The sequence below is a fragment of the Podarcis cretensis genome (genome assembly GCF_951804945.1).
Source record: "Podarcis cretensis genome assembly, chromosome: 11".
Taxonomy (NCBI): domain Eukaryota; kingdom Metazoa; phylum Chordata; class Lepidosauria; order Squamata; family Lacertidae; genus Podarcis; species Podarcis cretensis.
The window spans coordinates 18,871,664-18,889,606 of NC_137180.1; the positions used below are offsets into that span (position 1 = coordinate 18,871,664).

The window sequence follows — 17,943 nt, forward strand, 5'->3', positions numbered from 1 at the left end:
CTGAGGAGTATTTGCATTTTTTGAACAGTCAGTACATTCTATCTTACACCAGGAAATATGGTATTTCCTTCAGATAAAACATTTGTTGGTGGAATGTACTGTAGATGTAAGACAAGTATGTATACCCTACTGGATATATCTTTATTATATCATTAACAAGACTGGACAGAACTAAGTACCTGTTACCAGTTTTAATTACTTGATGGTTTGACATGCTAAGTCTGAAATATTTCAATCATTTCTAATTTTGGTTTTAATATCCATGTGATTTTTTTTTTTAGATAGCGCAAGCATGTCATTCCATTGTGCACTATTAAACTGTATAACTCAGGCCTTGCTCTTCTATAACGGCTCTGTCGAAATTGCTTGAGTGCTTCTGAGTGGCAATGGATCAAGTCAACAGGCTTATGGTGTATAAGAGTCACAATATTATTTAAGTAACACTGATCACAGAGTTTCCATGCCACTAGGAAAGATTGGCACAGAGTGTGGAGTGAGTTGACAGGTTGTTCAATGTGGTACACGTTTTTCATGTTATAGCTACCACCTGGACTGAATGATCTGCATTTAGGGCAGCATCAATATGTTGGGCAGAATTTAAGTGTGTGTGTGTATGTGTGTGTGTATACATACACACACTTAACACACACACCCTGGACCTCTAAAAATAGCATCCTATTGTTGCTAAATTATAATGTAATGGTTAAAGCATGGGTAGGCAACCTGAGGCCCATGGGCCGGATGCGGCCCAATCGCCTTCACAATCCAGCCCACGGACGGTCCGGGAATCAGCATGTTTTTACATGAGTAGAATGTGTCCATTTATTTAAAATGCATCTCTGGGTTATTTGTGGGGCATAGGAATTCGTTCATCCCCCCCCCCCCGAATATAGTCCGGCCTACCACATGGTCTGAGGGATGGTGGACCAGCCCACAGCTGAAAAAGGTTGCTGACCCCAGGGTTAAAGCATAGCTGGGACACCTTCATAGTGACCACATGGAGATACCATAAGTCATGTTCATTAAATAAGTCACACTATTCCTTGTTAAACCTGTATCTTGTTTTCTTCCAAGAAGCTCAGCATGTTGTTTAATAATAATACATAACCCTAAGACTAAGAAATAACCCTTAAGCTCACATTCAGCACTATGGTCACGTTCAGCAAGCCAGGGAATCAACAGGTGGTGGGACAAGTTAGGATTGTGCCCCCAACCTGACCGCCTCACAATTTTGGTAAGACATAGATGTGTTGCATAGACATACACTAGCTCCCCAGCAGGTGGATCATTGATGTTTATTGGAAGAGAAAGGGGGAAGGTGGCAGGGATGCCAGTAAACTCACCAGTAGAGCCAACCTGGTTCTCTTAATGGTGTTTGCATTGCACCAACCACCCTGCCACTTTGCTTGTCTTCCTGCTAGCAAGCTACAGCAACCCGCCTTCCAGGAAGCTAAGGTTGCAGTTCTGCCCCATCCAGCAAGCTGCTTCTGTAGGAATTTTGTTGTTCAAAATCAGGAGTAAAGGTTGAGGGTGGTATCCAACTAAACAGTTCTGCTAGTGCAAGCACTTTTGGCTGCACAATGAAACTTTCCCTCCCTCTTCCCTCCCTGTTCATCTCCACATCAATCTGCTCCAGAGGTTGGGGGAACCCTCAGAACCTATTTAGGAAGCATGAGGGAGAGGAGAGTTTTTCAAAAGCAGAACTGTTTAGCTGGGCACTGCCCTAGGTGAACACATAAAACCTGATGTGCAGAAATGCAGTGTGGAACTTGCATCAAAAACATTGCATCGCAGTGGTTGGAACAGATGACCTTCTGTATTCCTTCCAACTCTATGAGTATGTGATTCTATTACCATAGAGTCCAGGAGTGAGAAAGGCCAACACCCTCCACTTGACTGTGGCTTTATCCAGTTTGCTAAACTCAGAGTTTCCCAAACTTGGGTCTCCAGCTGTTTTTGGATTACAACTCCCACCCTCCCTAGCTAGCAGAAACAGTATCAGGGATGATGGGAACTGTAGTCCAAAAACAGCTGGAGATCCAACTTTGGGAAACTTTGGTTTAGGGCTATAGTGACTTGTCAATTTGATTATGAAGGACTGTCATACTAGATTGGATTTGTACGTCATGTAGCCCAGTACCCTATACTACGAACAGCTTCCCTACAGCCAACAACTACTGAACATTAGCCTGACAAAAGTGTGCTGCTAAGAGAAGAGCAAAATAAACACATCTAATATCAGTGATGAAACATGATACATATCAGTACTTCGTGATTCAAGAAGTAATTCTGTATATAACTAAACTAGGTAACTCATGTAAGTGAGGCATGCTGCATGCTAGACTGGAGGAAGGCAAGAAAGCCCCTCAAATTTGTCTAAAAACTCTTGATTCCAAAAACAGTGATAATTCAGACCCTGAACATGAAGAAAACTCCATTCAAAGCAAGCACTAAACTCTTTATACTCAAATTCAGACTCTTTCATTCAGGATTAATTAGGAATAGTTATCTTCTTTGGCTCTGTGATGTTGATAACTAATACAGATTAGATTACTTCTCAACTATAGGATCAAACATAACCTGAAAGACCAAGGTCTTTGACTATACTCTTTAAGTATGACAGGAGGGTAGAAGTGTCTAAAATGACAACTGACCTGCTGAACACATCCAATTTCTGTTCTAAATGGCATAAAGGTGTCATTTTGCTTCCTGACATTTGAGAATTCACTGCTGACTCCTTAATGTGTAGGACTTTTCACTCCAGTGGAAACATGAGCAGAAATACACTGAGTTCCTATGTAGATTACAAGTTATAGATTGAACTGGAATCTAAAAAGTAGTGCTTCACTGAGATATAGCTGCAATCCTGTACTCTCTGTTACACACACTGTCTCACAGAAGTCAATAAGGAACTAGGCACCAGACTATAACTGAGATTTTCCACCAATATATTGTTACAAGTAATGACAACAGGAAATCTATTTCCAAGTCTCTTTTTAATTCTGAGATGTGCAAGCTGAATTCATGCATCATGTAAAGTCATTTTCCCATACGGGATGCCTGGCTCAGAACAGAAAGATACTTGCTAGGCTTCATATTTCATAGAGAAATTGAAATGAAATGAATTTTGCAGTGGCACTTTACATCTGACATCATGCATGTGGTTAATTTTTTTTTTACTAATAAAGCCGTCCATATCCAGTCCAGATCTCTTTAAGAAAAAATGCTACACTGGGCTTTTATTGTTTAGAAACCTGAACACTCCTATTCTTAAGGATACCTGTCAACCACAGGCTGATTAGGTCCCTGTTGCTCACTTCAGAAACCCAGCAAGCAGAAAACGACATCAGGGCAACGGCACCCCCCTCTCACCAGCTATCCTCATGCAAGCAAAACGCACAACAGGAAAAACCAATTATATCTGAGGGTTTTGCAGAAGTAACATTGGAAATTGTCAACAATGGTTATTTCTGAAGGCTCCCTCTTCGCCGCACACAAGAGTTCAGCAGAGAATGCTCGCATTTCCTGTGGAAACTAGTTTCGCTGCTGTTGCCGGTGACATGCCACCGATGCTTTTCCTTTATACGATTTTTTAAAGGCAAAAAGCAAAATAAAACATGGCATTTTTACAACGGCCACAATGAAATGTTTGCCCCGCTCACCACCTTGCAGACATTTTTTTTTTAAATCACCACCAGGGAAGAAAGGGGTGTGTATGAGAGTGTGTGTGTGTGTGTGAGAGAGATTTCAGCAAAGGCTGCAGGAACAGAGAAGCTCTTGCCCCCCACATCATGGTGCCTTGGAGATGTCAAGAGTTTATAAATCGGAGGTGGGAAGAAGTGAGCACTTCCACCTCTCTCTGTGTGTGTGTTTTCTCTCCCTCCATTGATCTCTCTCTCTCTCTCTCTCTCGCTCTCTCCCTCCCTTAGTTCTTGATGTCATCCGATCCACGCGCATTCAAAAAGCATCTCCAGACCCTGCGCGATGCTTGCGGTTACAGACACAGTCACACCTCTCTCCTGGGTGTCAACTTCAATAAAATTGGGGGGGGGGGGTGTTTCCAGGTAAACCCCGCCCCATACCGTCGATCACGTGACACTATTTGAATGGCAATGCCCATCAACTTTGGGTGGCCCTGGCCAATATTGTATGGGGTGGGGGGGAACCCAAAGGACCGTGGCCCCCTAGGAATCGGCTCTCTTATGCATCCCCCGTCCTCTCTCTCTCTCTCTCTCTCTCTCCTGCACACTTCTCCATCCCTCGCTTCCTTGACGCGCGTGGGGTGTCAGTCCCGCGACGGGGATCCTCGTGTGCGCAAGGAGCTCGGCAGGGAGCAGGCGGCGGAACAAGCGCCAGAGAGGCGGCCAACACGAGGGACCTGCTGCTCTCTGCTTCTGGCTCGGACCTCGCCGGGTCCCGAGAGCCCGTGGCTCCTCTCCCCGCGAGGGAGCAGCTCTCTCCCTCGGACCCCCGAAGGCGGAGGGAGTCCCGAGCCAGCCGGGCTCGCCTTCTGCGCCTCCAGCGGCTTGGAGAGGGGCGGGGACCCTGGGCGCAAACTTGTGGCTCCCCTCCTCTCCAACCCTCCAGCTCTTCTCCCCTCGGGCGCAGCAGGAACTAGTGGCACTCACCCACCCCCGTCCGCGGCTCCCGGCTCTCCCTCCGCCGACGCCTCCGGGGACTCCGGCTCGCTCCCTCTCCTCTCCCGCCTCGCCGCTGTCTGGCTCCGGCAGCGCGCGGGCTTGGCGGGACGCGAGCGCCGGCTTCTCCAGGCTGCTTGCGTCACAATGAAGCGGAGGCCGTCCCCCGTCCGTCCCCCCCTACGCGCCGGGAATTCGGGGGGCTGTGATCGTGGTGCGGGGGAGGGAGGGGGTTTCCACGTGACTTCAAAGGAAGGCCTTGAGCTGGGGGGGGGGGACGAGGAAGAAGAAGGAGAAGAAGAAGGAGAAGAGGAGCAGGCAAGGCGAGGCGAGGTGGGGAGGAAAGGTGGTCGGGATGGGAAGCTGCAGCCGCGCTCGCCGCTGCGTCTGGAGCTGCCCCGCTCGGCCGGCGCTGGATGCTGAAATAGCCCCTGGCAGCCCCCTCCCCCGGCCGCCCCTCGCCGGCCACGCGCTCCCAGGCTCTCCTGCTCATTCGTCTGGCGCTCGCTTTTCTCCCCCCCCCCCTCCTAGTCGCCTCCCCACCCCCCCTCCGCGACACACGTTAGCTTTTCTCTCTCTCTCTCTTTCGCGCAGTTCTTCTGCTGTTCTTTGGCACGCATTCCTTTGCTCTCCTTCTCCCATTCTCTGCTTCACGCCCCCCCCCACGCCGTCATTTTCCTCTGGCAACACTTTCCATGTTTGCCCATCCGACACACTTTCTCTCGTCGTCGCCGCTCTTCCCCATCCTTCCCTTGTTCTGTTCACACTCCTGCCTCTCCATCCCTCTTTTCCGCCACCCCCTTGCAATTTGGCTTTCTTCACCTTTGGGGTGACTTTTCTCCAACGCCCGTAGCCAGGATTTAGGATATTTTGGGAGGGGGCGGGGTTCAGGACAACCGCCTGTCATCATCCTCTGCCTGGCTCTGTCTAGCAGATTCGGAATGAAATGTCTCGACAACGGTTGTTTTAGACTCATAGAGTCGGAAGGTAAGATCCATTGATGGTTTGTAGTCTGCTTTTTTGCCCATTCCTGGTTCAAGGCTTAAAAGGATATAGCAGGGTACCCCAAACTTGGTTCTCCAGCTGTTGTTGGATTACAACTCCCATCATCCCTAGCAGGGCCAGTGGTCAGGGATGATGGGGCTTGTAGTCCCAAGAAAACAGCTGGAGACCCAAGTCTGGGAAACCCTGGTTGTAGCAAAACTTAAAATCATAGAGTCAGAAAGGACCATGAGGGTCACCTAGTATAAGGTCCTGCAGCTGTCCCAGACCGGGATCGAACCTGCAACCTTGGCATTATCAGCACATGCTCTAACAAATTGAGCTATAGCACATATGAACTAGGGATGAGCGTGGCGCTGTGGGTTAAACCACTGAGCCTAGGACTTGCCGATCAGAAGGTCGGCAGTTCAAATCCCCGCGACGGGGTGAGCTCCCGTTGTTTGGTCCCTGCTCCTGCCAACCTAGCAGTTCAAAAGCACGTCAAAGTGCAAGTAGATAAATAGGTACCGCTCCGGCGGGAAGGTAAACGGCGTTTCCGTGCGCTGCTCTGGTTCGCCAGAAGCGGCATAGTCATGCTGGCCACATGACCCAGAAGCTGTACGCCGGCTCCCTCGGCCAATAAAGCGAGATGAGCGCCGCAACCCCAGAGTCGGCCACGACTGGACCCAATGGTCAGGGGTCCCTTTACCTTTACCTTTGCATATGAACTAGTAGCCCTAACTCAGGGGTGAAGTCATGCTGAATGACGCCTATGGGAACAGGAGTCCAACAACATACTTTCTTTTGACCCCAAGGATTCAGAAACCCCTGTCAAAACCTTTCTAGTATTTTTATTTATTTTCTTGCTTTTGGGGGGGGGGGCAGCTGCCCCCTGGCTACGCTCATGTCTATGGCAATTTGCCATTTGATTTTTCTCTTTAACACCCTTTCTGTTGGTCCTTCTGCTGCACACCCCTCTGTCCGTCACTAAGGAGGAGCTCCGACGGATTAAAATCTCAAGGAAGATGACATCTTTGTTGTTCGCTTTTGTTTGTGTTCTTCTAAGGACCTGTTGGGATCTGAATTAAAGGAAGACCAATGAAGCTACAGCAGTGGAGGGGAGGGCGGGGAGGAAGAGGCAGCCCCTTAAAATGGGAGACATTCCCTTCAAACCTAATTAGCCAGTTTCCACAGGATTGCCTGGGCTTTAATTAAGGACTTTGCCCTCTTGCGAGACTTGGCAGAAGTGTCCAAGGCTGGCCTCAGCCGGTAGGAACAGACTGTTTTGGCCAATGTCCAAGTTACCCTTCTGGCTGAATGTGAAATGTTTGCACTGTTATGGTTCAGGATGCTTCCACATGTTGCTATCCTTCAAGAGCAGGTTCTCATCAGCTTCACAGTGGCTCCTCTAAGACCATGCGTCTGGTGCAGTAGCAGTGCTTGCTCCCATGCTGCACCCAGACTTTCCACCAAATTGCCATGTTGCTTGCAGCATTTCCCTCCATGACCTACAATGAAAATTCAGCTTCAGGATGTGCAAAAGCAAGCCTTATAATATAAGTGCCTGTCTTAGCACTGCCTTGTAGCTTCCTCTTCCTTGCTTAATAGTCCACAAAGAGGACGGAGGGTTCTTCCATTCATTTCTGTACCTTCCCCTGGTTATTGTTCCACATTCTCTGAGAGAATTCTTGTCTTTGCTAAGAATACTGTAAAACGCCAGCCTGCAGTCTGTTGATGCCCCACAACATAGTGTGGAAAACCTTAACACATAACATAAACCACACAGCCCTGCTTATGAGTGTTTCTAGCTGGAATAGCAATCTAGTATCTTAAAAAAGCAAATATTTCTCTTTTCATCTGAAACAGTATAGCTGATCTGCAGCAACAAGTTATGATTTGAAAGCTCATTTGTCTGGGAGTGGGGAAATGAGTTAAAAAATTCATCCAAGTTGCTACCACACCTTGGAATTCAGATACTAATGTTGGCATGACCCCTGAATCTAGCAATTATCTGAACCAGGGGTCAGCAACCTTTTTCAGCTGTGGGAGGGTCCACTATCCCTCAGCCCATGTGGTGGGCTGGACTATGTTTTGGGGGGGAGAAATGAATGAATTCCTATACCCCACAAATAACCCAAAGATGCATTTTAAATAAAAGGACACATTCTACTCATGTAAAACACGCTGGTTCCTGGAATGTCCGGGGTCCGGGCCTTAGGTTGCTTACCCATGATCTGAACACAGAGTCAGAAGCTGCAGGGGCACCAAACACGGAGAACATTGGTCCTGAGGCTGAGGAATTAGATGCCTCCCATTGCACATCACAGTCCGGTGGAGCAGGAAACATACTAGGACAGAAGCTATGGAAGGAAGGAGTGCTTGTCTTCAGGCCAGGGGTTTGGCACATTAAGGATCTGAAGTTCTTCACAAAGGGGTGGAGTTAGAAGAAGTAGTCTGGAGATAGAGGTCAGCTGAGGCTGATGGGAGTTGGAGTCCAATAACATTTGGAGGGTTGCAGGTTCCCCATCCCTACTGTAACAGACCACAGCTTCTACACCTTCCAAGATTTAAGTCATTAGGGTGGACAGTCAACAAATGATATTAAGAGAGATGGGGCAGGCAGAGAGATTGCAAGAGTCAAGAGGTTATAGCAGGGGTCAGCAAGCTTTTTCAGCTGTGGGCTGGTCCACCGTCCCTCAGACCATGTGTAAATCCAACAGTTTGAAAAAAAAAATTGAACAAATTCCTATGCCCCACAGATAACCCAGAGATGCATTTTAAATAAAAGGACACATTCTACTCATGTAAAAACACCAGGCGTGGGACGCAGGTGGCACTGTGGGTTAAAGCCTCAGCGCCTAGGGCTTGCCGATCGAAAGGTCGGCAGTTCGAATCCCTGTGGCGGGGTGCGCTCCCGCTGCTCGGTCCCAGCGCCTGCCAACCTAGCAGTTTTAAAGCACCTCCGGGTGCAAGTAGATAAATAGGGACCGCTTACCAGCGGGAAGGTAAACGGCGTTTCCGTGTGCGGCTCTGGCTCGCCAGAGCAGCGATGTCACGCTGGCCACGTGACCCGGAAGTGTCTCCGGACAGCGCTGGCCCCTGGCCTCTTAAGTGAGATGGGCGCACAACCCCAGAGTCTGTCAAGACTGGCCCGTACGGGCAGGGGTACCTTTACCTTTACCTTTAAAAACACCAGGCAGGCCCCACAAATAACCCAGAGATGCATTTTAAATAAGAGGACACATTCTACTCATGTAAAAACATGCTGATTCCTGGACCATCTGTGGGCCGGTTTGAGAAGGCGATTGGGCCACATCTGGCCCCAGGTCTTAAGTTGCCTACCCCTGGGTTATAAAAAAAAGAAGTTGGAAAGGAACAAATTAGTAGGCTCTTCCCTATGAACGTTTGCACCACCATAAGATGGTCTGTATTATTGCCACATTTTATTGTTACCATCAAATCTACTCTTTCATAAGCTATTGATAATATGATCCAATTAGTAATTAGTTATCATTATTCTGTTTTGTTGTTGTAGGATTTCCCTCTCCAGGCTGGTTGGAGCCAAATATATTTTCCATGTAAAGGAACTGACCCTTTGTAAATCTGACAGCCTTCCCTCATATCAAGGACAAAACTCCCATGGGGTTTTTAATACAAATGAATTCTTGGCCTTTTCAAAACTGCACCTTCTCCATGTAACAGGAAGGGAGAAGCTGATTCCACCACCTCTTAATGTTTGGGAGCATAAAGGGTTAATTAAACTTTTGTGCAAAGCGATACGTGTTTCCTTTGCCAGATCAGATCATAAATAAAAGGAGTTTATTTCCAGCTGCAATTAATGAGTAGATGAGGATGATACTGCTTTGTTTGTTTCCAAATAAATATTGACTCTTTTGTTTATTTAGTACAGATTATCTAGTACATCACTAGTGACTGTTCTAATGAGGTCATTTAAGGTGAGCATGGACAGAATAAATATATGGAGAGAATGTCTATGCCCTCCCACCTTCTGCTCACCCCGCTATAGTTAATGGCAAAACTTCCACTAACTCCAGTAGGTTCATTTTCAGCCATAAATTCCAGGATTGACAGAGCAGTTCTTCAGATCTAGTCAGTCTGTCATATGCGCTGTCAAAGACAGCTTGTTCATTCAAGGTTCAATTGTTGGAAAGAAAGATAAAATCTCTTGGGGCCTGAGGAGGCCCAGCCCAGGGATATGTAAATTACCATGGGGGGAAACTAAGGCTAAATTGTTAATAAAGCCTGAGGAAGTTTGTGCAAACCTATTTCCCAGTTATTTATATGGGATGCTCAGATCTTTAAGGTCTCTCTCTGTGTGTGTGTGTGTGTGTGTGTGTGTGTGTGTGTGTGTGTGCGTGCGTGTGTGTAGATAATGAAAACAGAGTTAGGGCCCAGGGACTCAGAGCAGAAATAGGAAGAAAGTTGCTTGTATAAGAAACTCTGTGACTTGTTGGAGACAGAGGGGAGTGTACCATTCATTGCATCAAGAACTACAAGTCCCAGAGTTTCTAAATTTTAATTCAGCCTTCAAACTATCATTATTTTGCAGGAGAAACTCAAGTACATACCAGAATGTTTTTTGTTTTTTTAATGATATTTATTCAGAGTTTAAAAGTTACAAAAATAAAAAAGAACAATACAAAATACAAAAGAAGAATACAACAACAAAAAAGAAAGGAAAACAAAATAAAAATAAAAATGAAAATGAAAAATACATTCACTTAAAAATATAAAAAGAACTGATTAAACCTTTACATAACTTTCTTCCTTTACTTATTTCCTTGACCTCCCCTCACCTCCCAATTTTGTATTCTAGTTCAAATCGTTATTTCAGCAAATCCTTCCAACCTTATTTTCATTTAAGTAATTTAATTTATTATATTATAATTTAACATCCTCTCTTTCATCAAGTTCATCAACTCATTTTTACTTAATCCTTTATATTATTTCTACCAAAACCACCTAATTTTCTTTTTCCAACATCTTTCTAACATTCCTTAATTTTACAATATTTTTGAAGATATGCTTTAAATTTTTTCCAATCTTCTTCCACCGACTCTTCTCCTTGGTCCCGGATTCTGCCAGTCATCTCAGCCAATTCCATATAGTCCATCACTTTCATCTGCCATTCTTCTCGCGTGGGTAGTTCTTGTGTCTTCCAATACTTTGCAATGAGTATTCTTGCTGCTGTAGTAGCGTACATAAAAAAGGTTCTATCCTCCCTTCGCACCAGTTGGCCGACCATGCCGAGGAGAAAGGCCTCTGGTTTCTTCTGGAAGGTATATTTAAATACCTTTTTCATTTCATTATAGATCATCTCCCAGAAGGCCTTAATCCTAGGGCATGTCCACCAAAGGTGAAAGAATGTTCCCTCAATCTCTTTGCATTTCCAACATTTATTATCGGGCAAATGGTAAATTTTTGCCAGCTTGACTGGGGTTAGGTACCACCTGTAAATCATTTTCATTATATTCTCTCTTAAGGTATTACAAGCCGTAAACTTAATACCTGTGGTCCATAACTTTTCCCAGTCAGCCATCATAATGTTATGTCCAAAGTCTTGTGCCCATTTAATCATAACAGATTTAACCATTTCATCTTGTGTATTCCATTTCAACAGCAAGTTATACATTCTTGATAAGTTCTTAGTTTTAGGGTCTAACAATTCTGTTTCCCGTTTTGATTTTTCCACCTGAAAACCAATTTTCTTGTCCAAATTGTATGCCTCCCTTATTTGATAATAATGAAGCCAGTCTCGTACTTTAGTTTTTAAACTGTCAAAGCTCTGCAGCTTTAATCTATCTCCATCCTGTTGCAGAATTTCCCAATATTTTGGCCAGTTTGTCTCCATATTAAGTTTTTTCAGAGCCTTAGCCTCCATTGGAGACAGCCACCTTGGTGTTTTACTTTCAAGCAAATCCTTATATCTCATCCAAACATTAAATAGTGCTTTCCTGACAAGTACATACCAGAATGTTAAAGGTAAAGGTAAAGGGACCCCTGGCCATTAGGTCCAGTTGTGACCGACTCTGGGGTTGCGGCGCTCATCTCGCTTTATTGGCTGAGGGAACCGGCGTGCAGCTTCCGGGTCATGTGGCCAGCATGACAAAGCCGCTTCTGGCGAACCAGAGCAGCGCATAGAAATGCCGCTTACCTTCCTGCAGGAGTGGTACCTATTTATCTACTTGCACTTTGATGTGCTTTCAAACTGCTAGGTTGGCAGGAGCAGGGACCGAGCAACGGGAGCTCACCCTGTCGCGGGGATTCGAACTGCCAACCTTCTGATCGGCAAGCCCTAGGCTCTGTGGTTTAACCCACAGCACCACCCGCATCCCCCGCCGTTAGGTCTGTGCAATTCAAGTGGATTAAAGCACACTGTTGCCCTAGCAAATCCACTCAAACACACACACACGAGCGCGCACACAGAGGGCTTTTGTGGTTTGGAAAGTGATGCAGAAATGCGTGGGAAAGTGTGGGATGAGCAAATGATTAACGGGAAGATGTGTAAATATCCCACAAACAAATCAGTATCAATGCTGGATGAATGCTTGTCATATAACCTCCCCACAAGCAAATCAGAATGAATGCTCCGTGAAGACTCGACATAGTCTAACTGCCGTGTAAGCTTTGTGCAAACAAATCAGGAGGGATGTTGAATTAACAGGATGTCCTGAGGAGCCCAGGGCCTCTGACAGCAGGAGAGAGGATCAATGAGCACAGTCATCAGGGATACTGATATAACAGGTAGGGAGAGATTCAGGGCTGTTGCTGCTGCTATAGGATGGTGGATAGGGTTGCCATATGTCCTCTTTTTCCAGGACATGCCCTCTTATTCGGGGGTAAAATGTCTGTCTGGGTGAATTTTTTGAATTTGCCAAAATGTCCGGGGTGTGTGGGAGCGGGCTACTTTTTATGTTGCATATCTAGTACTAGACAACCAAGTGCAAAATATATACATACGATGTGAGTTTTGCATTGCAGGGAAGGCCCAGGTCCTTGTTTTTGTATATTTTGAAGGGACATTGTAGAATGCACCCACTCCCGCAACCCCTTCCCCCCCACTCCAGGCGCCAGCAAATGTTTCCTTTTTTTTGCTCTTCAAAATATGGCAACCTTAACTGCAGAACATATGAGAACATAGACAAACTGACACTCGTTTTTTAGGTCTGGGAAAAGTGTCCGAAAGTTATTTGTCAGTGCACTCGTGCCTGATTTACATATATACATACATGCCATAATGCCCCTTTCTGGTTATTCAGAAGGTGTTTGCTTTCTTTTTGTTCCCTTTGTTTAAAGAACACTAATCTCTTCTCTTTTTCTCAAAGCATACAAGGGATGGAGAGGAATGGGGAATTGTTATGAGTTTGGTCTGTCCCAAGACATTATACTTGGGAACATTGACAGAAGGATGAATGAAAAATAAAGTCTTTATACCATTATTTATTTTTTAACACGAACCTTCTAGCCAAATTGGGAAGGGTCTACCAGTGAGGACAGGGGACGTGGGTGGCACTTTGGGTTAAACCACAGAGTCTAGGACTTGCTGATCAGAAGGTCAGTGGTTCGAATCCCCGCGACGGGGTGAGCTCCCGTTACTTGGTCCCTGCTCCTGCCAACCTAGCAGTTCGAAAGCACATCAAAAGTGCAAGTAGATAAATAGGTACCACTCCGGTGGGAAGGTAAACGGCGTTTCCGTGAGCTGCTCTGGTTCACCAGAAGCGGCTTAGTCATGCTGGCCACATGATCCGGAAGCTGTACGCCGGCTCCCTCGGCCAATAAAGCAAGATGAACGCCGCAACCCCGGAGTCGACCACGACTGGACCTAATGGTCAGGGGTCCCTTTACCTTACCAAGTGAAGACGACATAGTCAAATCCATGGCGTTTTTTTCAGCCAGAAATTTCCAGAACTCAGTTCTGGCACCTCTCAGGTGGGAGCCATTGCCATTTTAAGAGAACAAGGGAGGCACTCGTGGTGAGTTCTGGCACCTATTTTTCTAGAAATATTGTACTGGTCCAATCCTTTTAACTTAGTGGAATTCCAAATAGCTTTATAAAAGTAGGTAGAAAAGTAGGTATGCAAACCTCGCAGTTGCCCCCATGTCAGAATATGTAATACATAGGTGCAAATGGGTCAGAAACCAGCAGGGGCCATACAAGACTAAATTTGGACAAGTGCTCACCAGAACATAGCCTTGGAAAGGGTTTCCAGTGCCAAAACATAGGCCCTAGAACATATGAATTAATAAGAAAGAGGATAACTTTGATGATGTGCCAAGAGCAGCACTTTGTAACCGCAACCAGGCCCACACACATGGGTAAGGGACTTTTAAGTCATGCCTGAGCCAGGACACTTCTCATTTTAGAAACGAAGAACTGGGACAGTATGTATTTTCAGGTGGACAGTCAGCATATGCTTCTGGGAGGTCTTAAATTCCTTCTCTTGCACAACGGGTGCTATGTTTTCTTCGGCTGCTTACGCCCAACGACAACAGCAGGTCGTGCTGTCAAGCCTGCTCCTCTGATTTCAGATATGCGAGCAAAAACATATTAGCCAGTATTAAATGGACATGGCATAATCAATAACTATACTCACTGCTGTCTGCAGAAAAATTATTATCTCACCAGCCATTTTCTGATTACAGCTGATCATATAGGGCAAGGGTGGGGAACTAGGAGCTTGAAAGCTGCATGTAGCCTTGTTTCATGTGGAGTGGGGAGCCCACAGGGAGAGTGTGATGGCCTGGGATTCAGACTCAGATGCTGAACCTGAGGGATCCCAGCCTGCACAGGATTCCCCGCCTCCAGAACCAGCTGAGCCGGGGCTGGGGCTTGAGCCTGAAGGGTACTCACCTGTGCTGGATCCTCAGGTGCAGGCACCAGCTGAGTCTTCTCTGGCTCCTGAGGTGATGGAGGACCCATTGCCTGCAGGTGCTCCACTCTCAGCCCTGTCAGGGGAAGCTAAGGTTGCCTCTGGTCCGGTAACCCTCCAGCCTCTCCTGAGCTGCAGAGGCTCAGGGCAGAGAGGTGGAGGGAACTAAGTTCCCGCAGGAGGAGCGCTCGCCTCCAGGCCAGGAGAGGCGAGTCGCCTGTGGACTGGGGCTGCCCTATGCCTTGGGGCAGATAAAAGCCAGCCAGCTCCCGTCCCAGGTTGTGGGAGCAACATTGTTGGTTGGCTGTTCCTGCCAGCACCCTGTCCTGCTTTCCTGTTCTTCTGCCAGAGTTCCTGACCTCACCTGACTCCCTGCCTTGTACCCCTCTTCAACTTTGACGGACAGCCTCCTTGACCTCGGACTGGACTCGGACCTTGCCACACGGTTAACCCTCAGGACCAGCACAGAGAGAAGGGGAGGGGCAGGATGTAAAACAACAACAACAACAACATGGGGGGGCAGGGAGAGACAAAACAGGTTGGCAGAAAGAGGCATGCAATCCCCAGCAAATCCCGCCCCACCCCCAAGTGAATGCAGGTCTTAACAGAGCGGTGAGGGAAAGCTCCCCACCCAGTAGTGCTATTTGCCTAGAGTGGAGCAACCTTACAGTTTAACCCCTTCATGCATGAATTAGATTCAAATATGCTAGGGTTATATAATGCTGGAGGGAAGGAGCTTCTCTTGCCCCATCTTTCAGCCTGGACACTGAGGTCCAGTTCTGAGGACCTTCTATGGTTCCTTCATTGTGAGATGTGAAGCTACAGGGAACCAGGCAGAGGGCCTTCTCAGTAATGGCGCCTGCCCTGTGGCATGCCCTCCCATCAGATGTCAAGCAGATGAAAAACTACACGACTTTCTGAAAACATCTGACGGCAGCCCTGTATAGGGAAGTTTTTAATGCTTCATGTTTTGTTGTGTTTTTATTGTGCTGGAAGCCACCAAGAGTGGCTGGGGCAACCCAGTCAGGTGAACGGCATACAAAAAGCAAATTATTATTATTATTAGAGCGGCTAGGAGGAAAAGCAGTGAGCAGAGGGAGGCAGAGAGTTGGACTGACAGAGGAGGAAGGGGGGGGGAGATGCAGCAGAGCAGAACCCAATGGCCATGGAGGAAGTCACTGGTGGAGTGTGTAAGGTGACTAAAAGCTAACTTTTTGAGTTTCTAGTCCATGGTCTCTCCTGGCTTCAGATGTGCTGATACATCTCCTTGCCAAGGGTGCAATGGAGCCTAGGTATGCCTTTGATTTCACCATCTGAATTTCCCAGTATGTGATTGAATCCCTCCCCAAAACAGCAACAGTCTGGAAGCCCCCTAAGATGGACTTTTGCTCTGATCCAGCACATCACATTGTATGTTCTTAAATTGCACCATTTTATAAAACATTAATTACCTAGTTGCATGCATTAGACTAAAAATACCTGAAAACACTAAACAGAATTCGTACACATCTGTTTAAAATAAAGCCATGTTTCTTGGCTTTGTTAAAACCTTGGAAAGCTCATATCTTGCTGCATCCTTCCAGAAGATACAGATGGAATTGGTGGCACCATTGTAATGCATGAAGCACATTTCCATTAAACTAATTTTAACTCGCTTTGTTGGAAAACTATTTTATTTTATAGCATTGAGGGTTACCAGAAGTTAGAAAATGTTACTGTGTCCAAATTTCCCCAGTATATATTGTATATTTGTCAAACGTAAGCCAGGTGATCGTTGTACTTAAATCCTGCTGTACTTGCTTTGCAGTAATAATAATAAAATTCTCATAATGGAGTTAGCCTGGTAACTGATATTATGTCACACTGAAATCACATGACAATGGGGGGAAATAATTACTGTACAGTAAGTATTGTTTTGGCTGCACTGAATGAGCTTTTAAAAACATGTTTCACTGTCTCCTCATGTTTTATATTTCAATTTTACCCTCTTTTTAAAGCATGTTTTCTCCATCTATATGAGATTAGATTTTTTTCCCTAGTGAAAGGCATGCCTTTTTCTATACTTCCTTGGGTTTTTCCTGTAATATATCCTTTGTGGGCTGGGTGTTGCTTTTACATTTCCAAATAGAAATAACATATTCTTTTATTTTTGTCTCAGATGAGCAGATGCAGCTGAAACTCAAATAATATGTGGCATGAGCTAAAGTTAATGACATGCATATGGAATATTTGACAATACCAGTAGCTGAAATATTTCCTATATAGATAGATCTCACGTAGCATGGCTAGAAATAATGCAAGATTTCACACAATGCCTCCTCAGCATTCCAAAACCTGATTCGCAGCTGAATAACCTCAGCAGTTCAGAAGGTATTTTAGCCACCACCGTGATTATTCATTTCTTGGCTTTCTTACTGAGTGATGCAATAAAGCTTTCAAAGACAATGACACACCGTGCTGTTATATAAGTGAACTTGGCATTTAATTTATTTAACGTTGTCCTTTGAATATCATTACACTGCAGCCCTGACCCATTTTTGACCATAGTAGATCCCGTATTGGTGACATGAAGATGCAAAGCAAGAACAGTACCCTTTAAGTATTCAGTCCTTTTCATATACCACCACGCAACTCTTGTGGAAAGCTGCCTGGACTTTCAAAAACACAAGTCTCTATCACCAGTTGATAGGAATTAGCTAAGGGTACAGTCAACATCCCAGGTTCTCCATAGCATCTCTTTTAAAAAGAATAGGAACAGGGCTTTTTCAGCCGGCAATCACCGGAACTCAGTTCTGGCACCTCTCAGGTAGCTGCCAATGCCACTAAGAAGCAAAGATCACCAGTTGTCCGGATGCCTGATTACCATCTTCCAAAGCAACTACTCTATTCTGAACTTAAAAATGGAAAGCATAATGCTGGTGGTCAACAAAAGAGGTTTAATGACTCTCTCAAGGCAAATCTTAAAGAAAGTAGTATAAACACCAACAACTGGGAAACACTGGCCTGAGAGCGCCCCAACTGGAGAACAGTCTTTATCAAAGGTGTCATGGACTTTGAAGACGCTCAAACCCAGGACAAAAGGGAGAAATGTGCTAAGAGGAAGGCACTTTTGGCAAACTTTCACCATGATAAACTCCCGCCCGGAAACCTTTGTCCCCACTGTAGAAGGACGTGTGGATCCAAAATTGGCCTCCATAGTCACAAAATAGAACTGTATCTGAATAATAGCCTGCTCAAAATGGGATAGAAATCTTACACTGAAAGCATTTTGTGCAGGTAATCTGTAATTTGTGTGCAGATTATCATCACATGCAATGTCTCCGTGTATGTCAAATGGAGTGGTGTAAATGCATAATGACTGGAAGCAGCACTACAACACAGGCTCAGTAGAAAGTCTTGTAGTCTTTAAAAAATCACCATTAGGATTCCTCATC

The 17,943-nt window shown here is 45.7% G+C and overlaps 1 long non-coding RNA gene across 1 annotated transcript; it reads left to right on the forward strand.

Moving 5' to 3' along the window:
- The first annotated feature begins 5,224 nt into the window (after positions 1 to 5,224).
- Positions 5,225 to 9,457, forward strand: LOC307227132. The gene is made up of 2 exons (XR_013843824.1): positions 5,225 to 5,624; positions 9,154 to 9,457. It is a non-coding gene; the product is annotated as an uncharacterized lncRNA (long non-coding RNA).
- The last annotated feature ends 8,486 nt before the right edge of the window (positions 9,458 to 17,943 follow it).